We start from the raw sequence: 14,192 nt of genomic DNA, 5'->3' as shown, positions 1-14,192 counted from the left end.
CTGCAGAACTCAAAAACTATGTTTTACTTTGATTTGATCTTTATTTTGGACGATTTTATATCTATTTAAGCTACACTGAAGTTAAAGATAGAAATAGAACCGTTTAAATATGATTTATCGTACTCTAATAGCACTATTAAGTACACGGAAATCGACTAATATATTCAGTAAAAAACGATAACGAAATAGATAAGGGATTCCGGAAATTATAGTGATTTTACCCAACATCATAAAATTACAGAAATTCGTGATTTTAAGAAATGTTGAGATAAAGTCTTGATCTTGAATGAAAAAACGATAACTGATGAGTAATTTGGTGTGATCTAAAACGGATATATTGCAAAAACATTTAATAAAAATTTAATTGTAGATCCGAAAAGGTCGGGATTATGAAAATTTTCGTACAAAATGTCAAATATTTAGAAGGAATGCAAAAGCATGCGGACTTACAGTTGTAAATATTGTTTTTCATTATTTTAAGAATCTAATTCACTTAATTATTCTGTCTAAAAGAAGAGATACGACTAATTTCCTTTGCTTGAAAAACATGTCGTAATTATATAATTTTCAACTAATTTCTGAAATAAACGTCAATTTTACAAAAACTGCACCGTACGATTTTGTGACGACCGGCCAAAAATCAAAGTTAAATCATTATTCTTTCATTTAAAAAAAAAATTAGCCGTGTGTTAGGTGGGTGCATTAAAGTCCTTAACTAGACGTCTTTTTCAAATATTACACTCGCCTAATATGATTAGTCTCCATATTCATATAGAAAATAGTATTTTTTCTCAATCAGACTAAGGCTGCATTTCTTTCTAACCAAAATTTTGTAAACGTTGTGTGCCGTTTGTTGTTGTTTTCTAAACGCTACGAAAGTAGAAACAAATACAACGTTTAATAAGTCTTTACTGACCCTATTTGAACTTTAAATTATGTATGCACATGTTGTTGGTAAACAGATTTTTTACAAACGTACAAAACAAAATAATTGTTTAATCAAGTTCTAGTTAGAAACAAATGTAGCGTTTGTACTAACAAACGACGAACGACAAACTGTAGACGCATCTTTAGCGATTGCATAGTTTGTCAAAGTTTATGTAAACTTTGCAAACGTATGTTAGAAACAAATGATAAACACATATGAGCGCTTAGTCGTTTGCATCGTTTTTGTTAGAAAGAAATGCACCCTAAGTTACAGCCGATATATACCCAGACAACAAGGACAAATCATTTGTTTAACTTTTATTCCTTACGCCCAAACCTCGCGTCTGTGTAATTGAGCTTGATTCGTTTTATCAGACAATTCAACTCATATTAAATTTTACCTCTTAAACAATGTACTTTTAACAAATTTACTTTTGTCTTCAATATTAAATATGCAGAAACAGGAAAAAACAATTAACAAATTAACTTATTTAAATAGTAGTATAATCAAGGATTTGTATGTATAGTATTACTATACAAATCCTTGCTATAACTCAATACAAAATCCATTTGAATTTTTGGTTAAAATGACATTTAATTTTCGCGAATAGTTCAATTGTAAAATCGCATTTATAATATTTTGACCTCGAGCATCACTGAAGAGACATTAATTGTGGAAATGCGCATCTGGTGTAGAAAAATTAGTATCGTTTATGTTATTATAACATTTTTCGCTACCTCTTCTTTAATTATTACGGCCAGTTTGTAACATTTAATTTTTTTTTAAATATATCCTGGTTCGATCGGTCGAAATATAGCTCTCATGAAAATAAATGAACCAAGTTAAAATTATACCATGTCCCTCTAAAAGTCAGAATATGACGCTATATATATATACCCCCTAAAATGAATGATCATCCCTCTAAAAGTCAGAATATGACGCTATATATATACCCCCTAAAATGAATGATCAGAGCCACAAATACCAAATGTTTGAAACAAGTCAAATGTGAACCTTTTAATCATCATATGTATGACATAAGTTTAATAGAAACATAACTATTGTTTTACCTTGAACTGTTTTGAAGATAATCAAGATTTGTTCCTCTTTAAATTGTCAGTTCATGTTTAGACTTTTGGACTTTATTTCTGATTACACATTATACTTTTTTTAACTTTAGTGGACAGTTGTCATATCAATTTCTCCGTATTTTTTTATTGGGAACATTGGTGACTATTGTCTGTCATTTCGTCTGTTGTTTTGCCGTTGAGGTTGTCTATAATTCTTCTGTCTGTTAATTTTGATTGTTATAAAAATCTTTTTATTTTTTTTTTATACTTGTTCATATTAAACTAAATTAGACTATAATAAATACTGTTGTTTTCTGTCTTTTGAACAATAACACGTTATTTTTTTCCAATTTAACCGATTAGCTAGAGATTGGTTGCGCATGTTTACGTCGTGTTCAGTCATTAAAAGGAAAGGAATGTCAACATTGAAAGTGAAACAAAAGTGAACCACTTCGTTGACTGTTGATTCGATCCATAAAATGTCATTGTTATACAGGTAAAACTATAATTTACCTATTTCTAACCAATAACAAGAAATCAAACAGACCTAGAAAAAAAATCCAATTGCACGAGGTCGCTATCTTTTATGTTAATATCGGGTAATATGACGATCGGCAGTCTTCGGAGGTCATCTTGATAGTTAATTAGATGGCGTCTAGACAAAAAGAGACACGAAATTCTGACATATTTTATCAAATATATGCATTCCATTCTCAATTTTATTATTATTGTGCATAATTTATTTCAGAATTTGTTTAATTTGGATATACGTTTTAATGTGTTATTAATCAAATATGAGAATTTGAGTCAAATCGGTGAACATGAATTTGACGGCTAATACTCGTTTAACTTGTTGATAGTTTTTCGTCCTGAATATGCATAAATAAATAACTGCCTCTGAACGTTAAGTATTACCAAGTTATTTATAACCAATCAATGTGTTTTTTAAACCTTTGAGTTTTGAACTGTTATGTCACAAAAACAAGGAGCAGATATTTTTGGTCTTTAAAAACCACACGACTCCTTAACTCGGTAAACGAAAATGCAAAAATATACTTTATTTCTTCCAAGTGTACACCATCTGCAAATGCTGTCTTACTAATATAACTGAGTAACATTTTTTTAATCGGTCCATTGTCTTACATTACCTCCCACGTAACACTACAAGAGAAGTTAATTATTGATAAAACACACTTAAAACACACTATAATGTAACATACAATTATTTCTACATTAGCTATAGTCAAACCCGACAAAACCGCTGTCCCCGGGAGACGTTATCTGTGGTTATATTGGACCTGAAATTAACAACATCTTACACATACACGAAGAACGAACTGTGAAATATGGTTTATTACTTGATAATGGGGATACATGAAGAAAAAGGAATGGCTTATTACTGTTTTCTATTACGGACGTTATTTCTAAAAGGTAGGAACATCTAATAACTATTTCTTTCCCCCTTTCCAATCTAGATTTACCTTTTGTAAACATTACAGATGATGATCTATTTTTAAATTATATTAGCTTTTACTGTAAGTATTTATTAAGATCATAATTAATGTGAAGACATATTTTTACTATAAATGTTAGGACTATCAAATACGGAACAAATAATTTGACCTTGTAAACATCGTAATAATGATGATCCAGTTACATCATCAGATGGGGTCCTAGCTCCTTCCTCGGCTTTTTGGCGCTTTTCCACAACAACCTCCAGAGGTGCACCGGCTCAGGTGAACAGTCTGAAACTGAAACTAGATGGCTTACATGTTGCTCCCGATATGTCAGCTTATGTAACTGCTGCACTGTCACTGATAGATGTTTTCATCGGAGCTGTTAAAACTTCTCTTCTATCATAAGTCCATTATTTACACAAAATGTCTTAGTTCACATACTAGTATCTCTAATTTCCACTTTTCCAGATTTCATTACCCTTCCTCCATATCCACTGTGCATGATGCCACTTCTGCTTGTCTACACACTTCTGAAATAAGCTTCTTCCTCTCTGCTCCTACCCCTCCTAAGGTCCTGAGAGTTTGCCATACCGTCTATCCCGCAAAACCCCTGAACCATACTTCATGAGCAAGGCATCAAGTTCTCCATCCCTTCTGTTGGCAATCTTCTACAAGCTGTTGGTATTTTGCAGTCATCATTTCGTATGCCTCATTCATCCTTTGACCCCAAGGGACTGTCAGTTCCAGCAACACTGTTAGCCTGGTTCCCCATGACCGTATTACCATATATCTGATCTTCGCGATGTTGCTGCTATTTCTACTGGGAAGCTCATACGTTGCTGAATATCTGCAGTAAATTGCTAGTCTGTTGCTGTTGCAAGGATCCAAAAGCCTTAAAGTGTGTTTTCCTCCAGTCTTCACAAAGTTTATGAAAGTGATGTTTTTCTTGACCTTTCTCTTCTTCTTCCTGTTGATGTCCAACCTGGCTGCTATTGTTTTTAGTACACTATCATGTCTCCATGTGTACCTACCATCTTTCAGTACCACTTGACATGACGACAACACATGTTGTAGAAATGCTGGTTTGTCTTTGCATAAGGTGCACATTGGATATTCTATCAACCCCCATATATAGAGATTTGATGGATTTGGTAGTACAGCATACACTGATCTCAGAAGGAAACTCAAAAGGTACTCCTCCATTCTCCAAATCTCAGTCCAAGATAAGGCCCTGCTTCTAGCTCCTTTCCAATTTAACAAGCTATATTGCTGCTTCACGCCGTGATGTTCCTGCTCTCTATCTGTCGAACTTCCTGCTCTACCAAATCTCTCTTTCCCTTCTCATCTGCTGTATCCCATCTAGGTTTTGTTGTCATACCAAATCCTTGTATCCCTACTATTCGGAAACCGACAATGACCCTGTGTCATATTCTAGTCACTGATTCTTTCACTGCTTCCTCTGCTTTTCACTTTCTTCCTGTCCGGATCTTCACTATGGGTCCTCTTACTTTGGCGTATTTGCTGTCCCTCAACAATTTTTACTGAAATAAATAGGACTATCAAGTACAGAACAAATAATAAAATAATGTAACTTTTTAAACCGTGCCTTTTAATAGAGAACCAGATATATAAATTTTCGTTTTATGCCTTCGCTTCGTACCTTAAAATGTCGAATTTAGCTACCAGATTAGGTAATAATGTCTAATTCAGCTAGGCATATTAGCTAATAATGTCGAATTCAGCTAGGCATATTAGCTTATAATGTCGAATTCAGCTAGGCATATTAGCTAATAATGTCGAATACAGCTAGGCGGATTAGGTAATAATGTCGAATTCAGCTAGGCATATTAGGTAATAATGTCGAATACAGCTAGGCAGATTAGGTAATAATGTCGAATTCAGCTAGACAGATTAGGTAATAATGTCGAATACAACTAGGCAGATTAGGTAATAATGTCGAATTCAGTTAGTCATATTAGGTAATAATGTCGAATTCAGATAGGCAGATTAGGTAATATGTAATAATGTCGAATTCGGCTAGGAATATTAGGTAATAATGTCGAATTCAGCTAGGCATATTAGGTAATAATGTCGAATTCAGCTAGACAGATTAGGTAATAATGTCGAATACAACTAGGCAGATTAGATAATAATGTCGAATTTAGCTAGGCAGATTAGGTAATACTGTCGAATTCAGCTAGGCAGATTAGGTAATAATGGCGAATACAACTGGGCAGATTAGGTAATAATGTCGAATTCAGCTATGCATATTAGGTAATAATGTCGAATTTAGCTAGACAGATTAGGTAATAATGTCGAATTCAGCCAGGAATATCAGTTAATAATGTCGAATTCAGTTAGGCATATTAGCTAATAATGTCGAATTCAGTTAGGAATATTAGTTAATAATGTCGAATTCAGCTAGGAATATTAGTTAATAATGTCGAATTCAGTTAGGCAGATTAGCTAATAATGTCGAATTAAGCTAGGCATATTAGCTTATAATGTCGAATTAAGATAGGCATATTAGCTTATAATGTCGAATTCAGCTAGGCAGATTAGGTAATAATATCGAATTCAGCTAGGCATATTACCTTATAATGTAGAATTCAGCTAGGCATATTAGGTAATAATGTCGAATTCAGCTAGGCATATTAGCTTATAATGTCGAATTACGCTAGACATATTAGCTAATAATGTCAAATTCAGTTAGTCATATTAGGTAATAATGTCGAATTCAGCTAGGCATATTACCTTATAATGTAGAATTCAACTAGGCAGATTAGGTAATAATGTCGAATACAGCTAGGCAGATAAGTTAATAATGTCGAATTCAGTTAGTCATATTAGGTAATAATGTCGAATTCAGTTAGTCATATTAGGTAATAATGTCGAATTCAGCTAGGCAGATTAGGTAATAATGTCGAATTCAGCTAGGCAGATTAGGTAATAATATCGAATTCAGCTAGGCATATTACCTTATAATGTAGAATTCAACTAGGCAGATTAGGTAATAATGTCGAATACAGCTAGGCAGATAAGTTAATAATGTCGAATTCAGTTAGTCATATTAGGTAATAATGTCGAATTCAGTTAGTCATATTAGGTAATAATGTCGAATTCAGCTAGGCAGATTAGGTAATAATGTCGAATTCAGCTAGGCAGATTAGGTAATACTGTCGAATTCAGCTAGGCAGATTAGGTAATAATGTCGAATACAACTAGGCAGATTAGGTAATAATGTCGAATTCAGCTAGGCAGATTAGGTAATAATGTCGAATTCAGCTAAGCAGATTAGTTAATAATGTCGAATTCAGCTAGGAATATTAGTTAATAATGTCGAATTCAGTTAGGCATATAATCTAATAATGTCGAATTCAGTTAGGAATATTAGTTAATAATGTCGAATTCAGCTAGGAATATTAGTTAATAATGTCAAATTCAGTTAGGCAGATTAGCTAATAATGTCAAATACAGATAGGCAGATTAGGTAATAATGTCGAATTCAGCTAGGCAGATTATGTTATAATGTCGAATTCGGCTAGGAATATTAGGTAATAATGTCGAATTCAGCTAGGCATATTAGGTATTAATGTCGAATTCAGCTAGACAGATTAGGTAATAATGTCAAATTCAGTTAGGCAGATTATGTAATAATGTCGAATTCGGCTAGGAATATTAGTTAATAATGTCGAATTCAGTTAGGCATATTAGCTAATAATGTCGAATTCAGTTAGGAATATTAGTTAATAATGTCGAATTCAGCTAGGAATATTAGTTAATAATGTCGAATTCAGCTAGGCATATTAGCTTATAATGTCGAATTCAGCTAGGCATAATTAGCTAATAATGTCGAATACAGCTAGGCAGATTAGGTAATAATGTCGAATTGAGCTAGGCATATTAGGTAATAATGTCGAATACAGCTAGGCAGATTAGGTAATAATGTCGAATTCAGCTAGACAGATTAGGTAATAATGTCGAATACAACTAGGCAGATTAGGTAATAATGTCGAATTCAGTTAGTCATATTAGGTAATAATGTCGAATTCAGATAGGCAGATTAGGTAATAATGTCGAATTCAGCTAGGCAGATTATGTAATAATGTCGAATTCGGCTAGGAATATTAGGTAATAATGTCGAATTCAGCTAGGCATATTAGGTAATAATGTCGAATTCAGCTAGACAGATTAGGTAATAATGTCGAATACAACTAGGCAGATTAGGAAATAATGTCGAATTCAGCTAGGCAGATTAGGTAACAATGTCGAATTCAGCTAGGCAGATTAGGTAATAATGTCGAATACAACTAGGCAGATTAGGAAATAATGTCGAATTCAGCTAGGCAGATTAGGTAATACTGTCGAATTCAGCTAGGCAGATTAGGTAATAATGTCGAATACAACTAGGCAGATTAGGTAATAATGTCGAATTCAGCTAGGCAGATTAGGTAATAATGTCGAATTCAGCTAAGCAGATTAGTTAATAATGTCGAATTCAGCTAGGAATATTAGTTAATAATGTCGAATTCAGTTAGGCAGATTAGCTAATAATGTCAAATACAGATAGGCAGAATAGGTAATAATGTCGAATTCAGCTAGGCAGATTATGTTATAATGTCGAATTCGGCTAGGAATATTAGGTAATAATGTCGAATTCAGCTAGGCATATTAGGTAATAATGTCGAATTCAGCTAGACAGATTAGGTAATAATGTCAAATTCAGTTAGGCAGATTATGTAATAATGTCGAATTCGGCTAGGAATATTAGTTAATAATGTCGAATTCAGTTAGGCATATTAGCTAATAATGTCGAATTCGGCTAGGAATATTAGTTAATAATGTCGAATTCAGCTAGACAGATTAGGTAATAATGTCGAATTCAGCTAGGCAGATTAGGTAATAATGTCGAATTCGGCTAGAAATATTAGTTAATAATGTCGAATTCAGTTAGGCATATTAGCTAATAATGTCGAATTCAGCTAGGAATATTAGTTAATAATGTCGAATTCAGCTAGACAGATTAGGTAATAATGTCGAATTCAGCTAGGCAGATTAGGTAATAATGTCGAATTCAGCTAGGCAGATTATGTAATAATGTCGAATTCGGCTAGGAATATTAGGTAATAATGTCGAATTCAGCTAGGAATATTAGTTAATAATGTCGAATTCAGTTAGGCAGATTAGCTAATAATGTCGAATTAAGCTAGGCATATATCAGCTTATAATGTCGAATTCAGCTAGGCAGATTAGGTAATAATGTCGAATTCAGCTAGGAATATTAGTTAATAATGTCGAATCCAGCTAGGCATATTAGGTAATAATGTCGAATTCAGCTAGGCATATTAGGTAATAATGTCGAATACAACAAGACCGATTAGGTAATAATGTCGAATACAACTAGGCAGATAAGGTAATAATGTCGAATTCAGCTAGGCAGATTAGGTAATACTGTCGAATTCAGCTAGACAGATTAGGTAATAATGTCGAATACAACTAGGCAGATTAGATAATAATGTCGAATACAACTAGGCAGATTAGGTAATAATGTCGAATTCGGCTATGCAGATTAGGTAATAATGTCGAATTCAGCTAGGCAGATTAGGTAATAATATCGAATTCAGCTAGGCATATTACCTTATAATGTAGAATTCAGCTAGGTATATTAGGTAATAATGATTTCAGCTAGGCATATTAGCTTATAATGTCGAATTCAGCTAGACATATTAGCTAATAATGTCAAATACAGCTAGACAGATTAGGTAATAATGTCGAATTCAGCTAGGCAGATTATGTAATAATGTCGAATTCAGCTAGGCATATTAGCTAATAATGTCGAATTCAGCTAGGAATATTAGTTAATAATGTCGAATCCAGCTAGGCATATTAGGTAATAATGTCAAATTCAGCTAGGCATATTAGGTAATAATGTCGAATTCAGCTAGGCATATTAGGTAATAATGATTTCAGCTAGGCATATTAGCTTATAATGTCGAATTCAGCTAGACATATTAGCTAATAATGTCAAATACAGATAGCCAGATTAGGTAATAATGTCGAATACAACTAGGCAGATTAGGTAATAATGTCAAATTCAGCTATGCAGATTAGGTAATAATGTCGAATTCAGCTAGACAGATTAGGTAATAATGTCGAATTCAGCTAGGCACATTAGGTAATAATGTCAGTTTCAGCTAGGCAGATTATGTAATAATGTCGAATTCAGCTAGGCATATTAGCTAATAATGTCGAATTCAGCTAGGAATATTAGTTAATAATGTCGAATCCAGCTAGGCATATTAGGTAATAATGTCAAATTCAGCTAGGCATATTAGGTAATAATGTCGAATTCAGCTAGGCATATTAGGTAATAATGTCGAATTCAGCTAGGCATATTAGTTAATAATGTCGAATTCAGCTAGGCAGATTAGGTAATAATGTCGAATACAACAAGACAGATTAGGTAATAATGTCGAATACAACTAGGCAGATTAGGTAATAATGTCGAATACAACTAGGCAGATTAGGTAATAATGTCGAATTCAGCTAGGCAGATTAGGTAATACTGTCGAATTCAGCTAGACAGATTAGGTAATAATGTCGAATACAACTAGGCAGATTAGATAATAATGTCAAATACAACTAGGCAGATTAGGTAATAATGTCGAATTCAGCTAGGCAGATTAGGTAATAATGTCGAATTCAGCTAGGAATATTAGTTAATAATGTTGAATTCAGTTAGGCATATTAGCTTATAATGTCGAATTCAGTTAGGAATATTAGTTAATAATGTCGAATTCAGCTAGGAATATTAGTTAATAATGTCGAATTCAGTTAGGCAGATTAGCTTATAATGTCGAATTAAGCTAGGCATATTAGCTTATAATGTCGAATTCAGCTAGCCATATTAGGTAATAATGTCGAATTCAGCTAGGCAGATTAGGTAATAATGTCGAATTCAGCTAGGCAGATTAGGTAATAATGTCGAATTCAGCTAGGCAGATTAGGTAATAATGTCAAATTCAGCTAGCCATATTAGGTAATAATGTCGAATTCAGCTAGGCAGATTAGGTAATAATGTCGAATTCAGCTAGGCAGATTAGGTAATAATGTCGAATTCAGCTAGGCAGATTAGGTAATAATGTCGAATTCAGCTAGGCATATTAGCTAATAATGTCGAATTCAGCTAGGAATATCAGTTAATAATGTCGAATCCAGCTAGGCATATTAGGTAATAATGTCAAATTCAGCTAGGCATATTAGGTAATAATGTCGAATTCAGCTAGGCATATTAGGTAATAATGTTGAATTCAGCTAGGAATATTAGTTAATAATGTCGAATCCAGCTAGGCATATTAGGTAATAATGTCGAATTCAGCTAGAAATATTAGTTAATTATGTCAAATCCAGCTAGGCATATTAGGTAATAATGTCGAATACTGCTAGGCAGATTAGGTAATAATGTCGAATTCAGCTAGTCATATTGGGTAATAATGTCGAATTCAGCTAGGCATATTAGGTAATAATGTCGAATACAGCTAGGCAGATTAGGTAATAATGTCGAATTCAGTTAGTCATATTAGGTAATAATGTCGAATTCAGCTAGGTAGATTAGGTAATAATGTCGAATTCAGCTAGACAGATTAGGTAATAATGTCGAATTCGGCTAGGAATATTAGGTAATAATGTCGAATTCAGCTAGGCATATTAGGTAATAATGTCGAATTCAGCTAGACAGATTAGGTAATAATGTCGAATACAACTAGGCAGATTAGATAATAATGTCGAATTCAGCTAGGCAAATTAGGTAATAATGTCGAATTCGGCTAGGAATATTAGGTAATAATGTCGAATTCAGCTAGGCAGATTAGGTAATAATGTCGAATTCAGCTAGGCAGATTAGGTAATAATGTCAAATTCAGCTAGCCATATAAGGTAATAATGTCGAATTCAGCTAGGCAGATTAGGTAATAATGTCGAATTCAGCTAGGCAGATTAGGTAATAATGTCGAATTCAGCTAGGCAGATTAGGTAATAATGTCGAATTCAGCTAGGCATATTAGCTAATAATGTCGAATTCAGCTAGGAATATCAGTTAATAATGTCGAATCCAGCTAGGCATATTAGGTAATAATGTCAAATTCAGCTAGGCATATTAGGTAATAATGTCGAATTCAGCTAGGCATATTGGGTAATAATGTTGAATTCAACTAGGAATATTAGTTAATAATGTCGAATCCAGCTAGGCATATTAGGTAATAATGTCGAATTCAGCTAGAAATATTAGTTAATTATGTCAAATCCAGCTAGGCATATTAGGTAATAATGTCGAATACTGCTAGGCAGATTAGGTAATAATGTCGAATTCAGCTAGTCATATTGGGTAATAATGTCGAATTCAGCTAGGCATATTAGGTAATAATGTCGAATACAGCTAGGCAGATTAGGTAATAATGTCGAATTCAGTTAGTCATATTAGGTAATAATGTCGAATTCAGCTAGGTAGATTAGGTAATAATGTCGAATTCAGCTAGACAGATTAGGTAATAATGTCGAATTCGGCTAGGAATATTAGGTAATAATGTCGAATTCAGCTAGGCATATTAGGTAATAATGTCGAATTCAGCTAGACAGATTAGGTAATAATGTCGAATACAACTAGACAGATTAGATAATAATGTCGAATTCAGCTAGGCAAATTAGGTAATAATGTCGAATTCGGCTAGGAATATTAGGTAATAATGTCGAATTCAGCTAGGCATATTAGGTAATAATGTCGAATTCAGCTAGACAGATTAGGTAATAATGTCGAATACAACTAGGCAGATTAGATAATAATGTCGAATTTAGCTAGGCAGATTAGGTAATACTGTCGAATTCAGCTAGGCAGATTAGGTAATAATGGCGAATACAACTGGGCAGATTAGGTAATAATGTCGAATTCAGCTATGCATATTAGGTAATAATGTCGAATTTAGCTAGACAGATTAGGTAATAATGTCGAATTCAGCCAGGAATATCAGTTAATAATGTCGAATTCAGTTAGGCATATTAGCTAATAATGTCGAATTCAGTTAGGAATATTAGTTAATAATGTCGAATTCAGCTAGGAATATTAGTTAATAATGTCGAATTCAGTTAGGCAGATTAGCTAATAATGTCGAATTAAGCTAGGCATATTAGCTTATAATGTCGAATTAAGATAGGCATATTAGCTTATAATGTCGAATTCAGCTAGGCAGATTAGGTAATAATATCGAATTCAGCTAGGCATATTACCTTATAATGTAGAATTCAGCTAGGCATATTAGGTAATAATGTCGAATTCAGCTAGGCATATTAGCTTATAATGTCGAATTACGCTAGACATATTAGCTAATAATGTCAAATTCAGTTAGTCATATTAGGTAATAATGTCGAATTCAGCTAGGCATATTACCTTATAATGTAGAATTCAACTAGGCAGATTAGGTAATAATGTCGAATACAGCTAGGCAGATAAGTTAATAATGTCGAATTCAGTTAGTCATATTAGGTAATAATGTCGAATTCAGTTAGTCATATTAGGTAATAATGTCGAATTCAGCTAGGCAGATTAGGTAATAATGTCGAATTCAGCTAGGCAGATTAGGTAATAATATCGAATTCAGTTAGGCATATTACCTTATAATGTAGAATTCAACTAGGCAGATTAGGTAATAATGTCGAATACAGCTAGGCAGATAAGTTAATAATGTCGAATTCAGTTAGTCATATTAGGTAATAATGTCGAATTCAGTTAGTCATATTAGGTAATAATGTCGAATTCAGCTAGGCAGATTAGGTAATAATGTCGAATTCAGCTAGGCAGATTAGGTAATAATGTCGAAATCAGCTAGGAATATTAGGTAATAATGTCGAATTCAGCTAGTCATATTGGGTAATAATGTCGAATTCAGCTAGGCATATTAGGTAATAATGTCGAATACAACTAGGCATATTAGGTAATAATGTCGAATTCAGCTAGGCATATTAGGTAATAATGTCGAATTCAGCTAGGCAGATTAGGTAATAATGTCGAATACAACTAGGCAGATTAGGTAATAATGTCGAATACAACTAGGCAGATTAGGTAATAATGTCGAATTCAGCTAGGCAGATTAGGTAATAATGTCGAATTCAGCTGGGCAGATTAGGTAATAATGTCGAATTCAGCTAGGAATATTAGTTAATAATGTCGAATTCAGTTAGGCATATTAGCTAATAATGTCGAATTCAGTTAGGAATGAATATTAGGTAATAATGTCGAATTCAGCTAAGAATATTAGTTAATAATGTCGAATTCAGTTAGGCATATTAGCTAATAATGTCGAATACAGCTAGGCATATTAGGTAATAATGTGGAATTCAGCTAGGCATATTAGGTAATCATGTTGAATTCAGCTAGGCACATTAGCTTATAATGTCGAATTCAGCTAGGCATATTATGTAATCATGTTGAATTCAGCTAGGCATATTAGCTTATAATGTCGAATTCAGCTAGGCATATTAGCTAATAATGTCGAATTCAGCTAGGCAGATTAGGTAATAATGTCTAATTATGTCGGGAATATTCTTAATTCATATATTACAAAATATGTATCTGATAAAATATATTTTACAAATAATCAGGAAGATGTATGTCATCACTTACTACTATATAATGATATTTAAAATTGAGAATATACTAGTTTAGTGATAATGGACGTCATACTAAAC

At 33.1% G+C, this 14,192-nt stretch overlaps 1 protein-coding gene across 2 annotated transcripts in view; it reads left to right on the top strand.

Annotated features, from left to right (window-relative positions):
* The window catches only part of LOC139524874 (small conductance calcium-activated potassium channel protein 2-like), a 64,732-nt gene that overhangs the window by 10,449 nt on the left and 40,091 nt on the right, over positions 1-14,192 (top strand). The gene's annotated exons all lie outside the window — the stretch shown is intronic.

Source organism: Mytilus edulis, chromosome 5 (assembly GCF_963676685.1).
Source record: "Mytilus edulis chromosome 5, xbMytEdul2.2, whole genome shotgun sequence".
Lineage (NCBI taxonomy): Eukaryota > Metazoa > Mollusca > Bivalvia > Mytilida > Mytilidae > Mytilus > Mytilus edulis.
The sequence above is the reverse complement of the archived record's forward strand: the minus strand, read 5'-3'. Positions and strand labels throughout refer to the sequence as shown.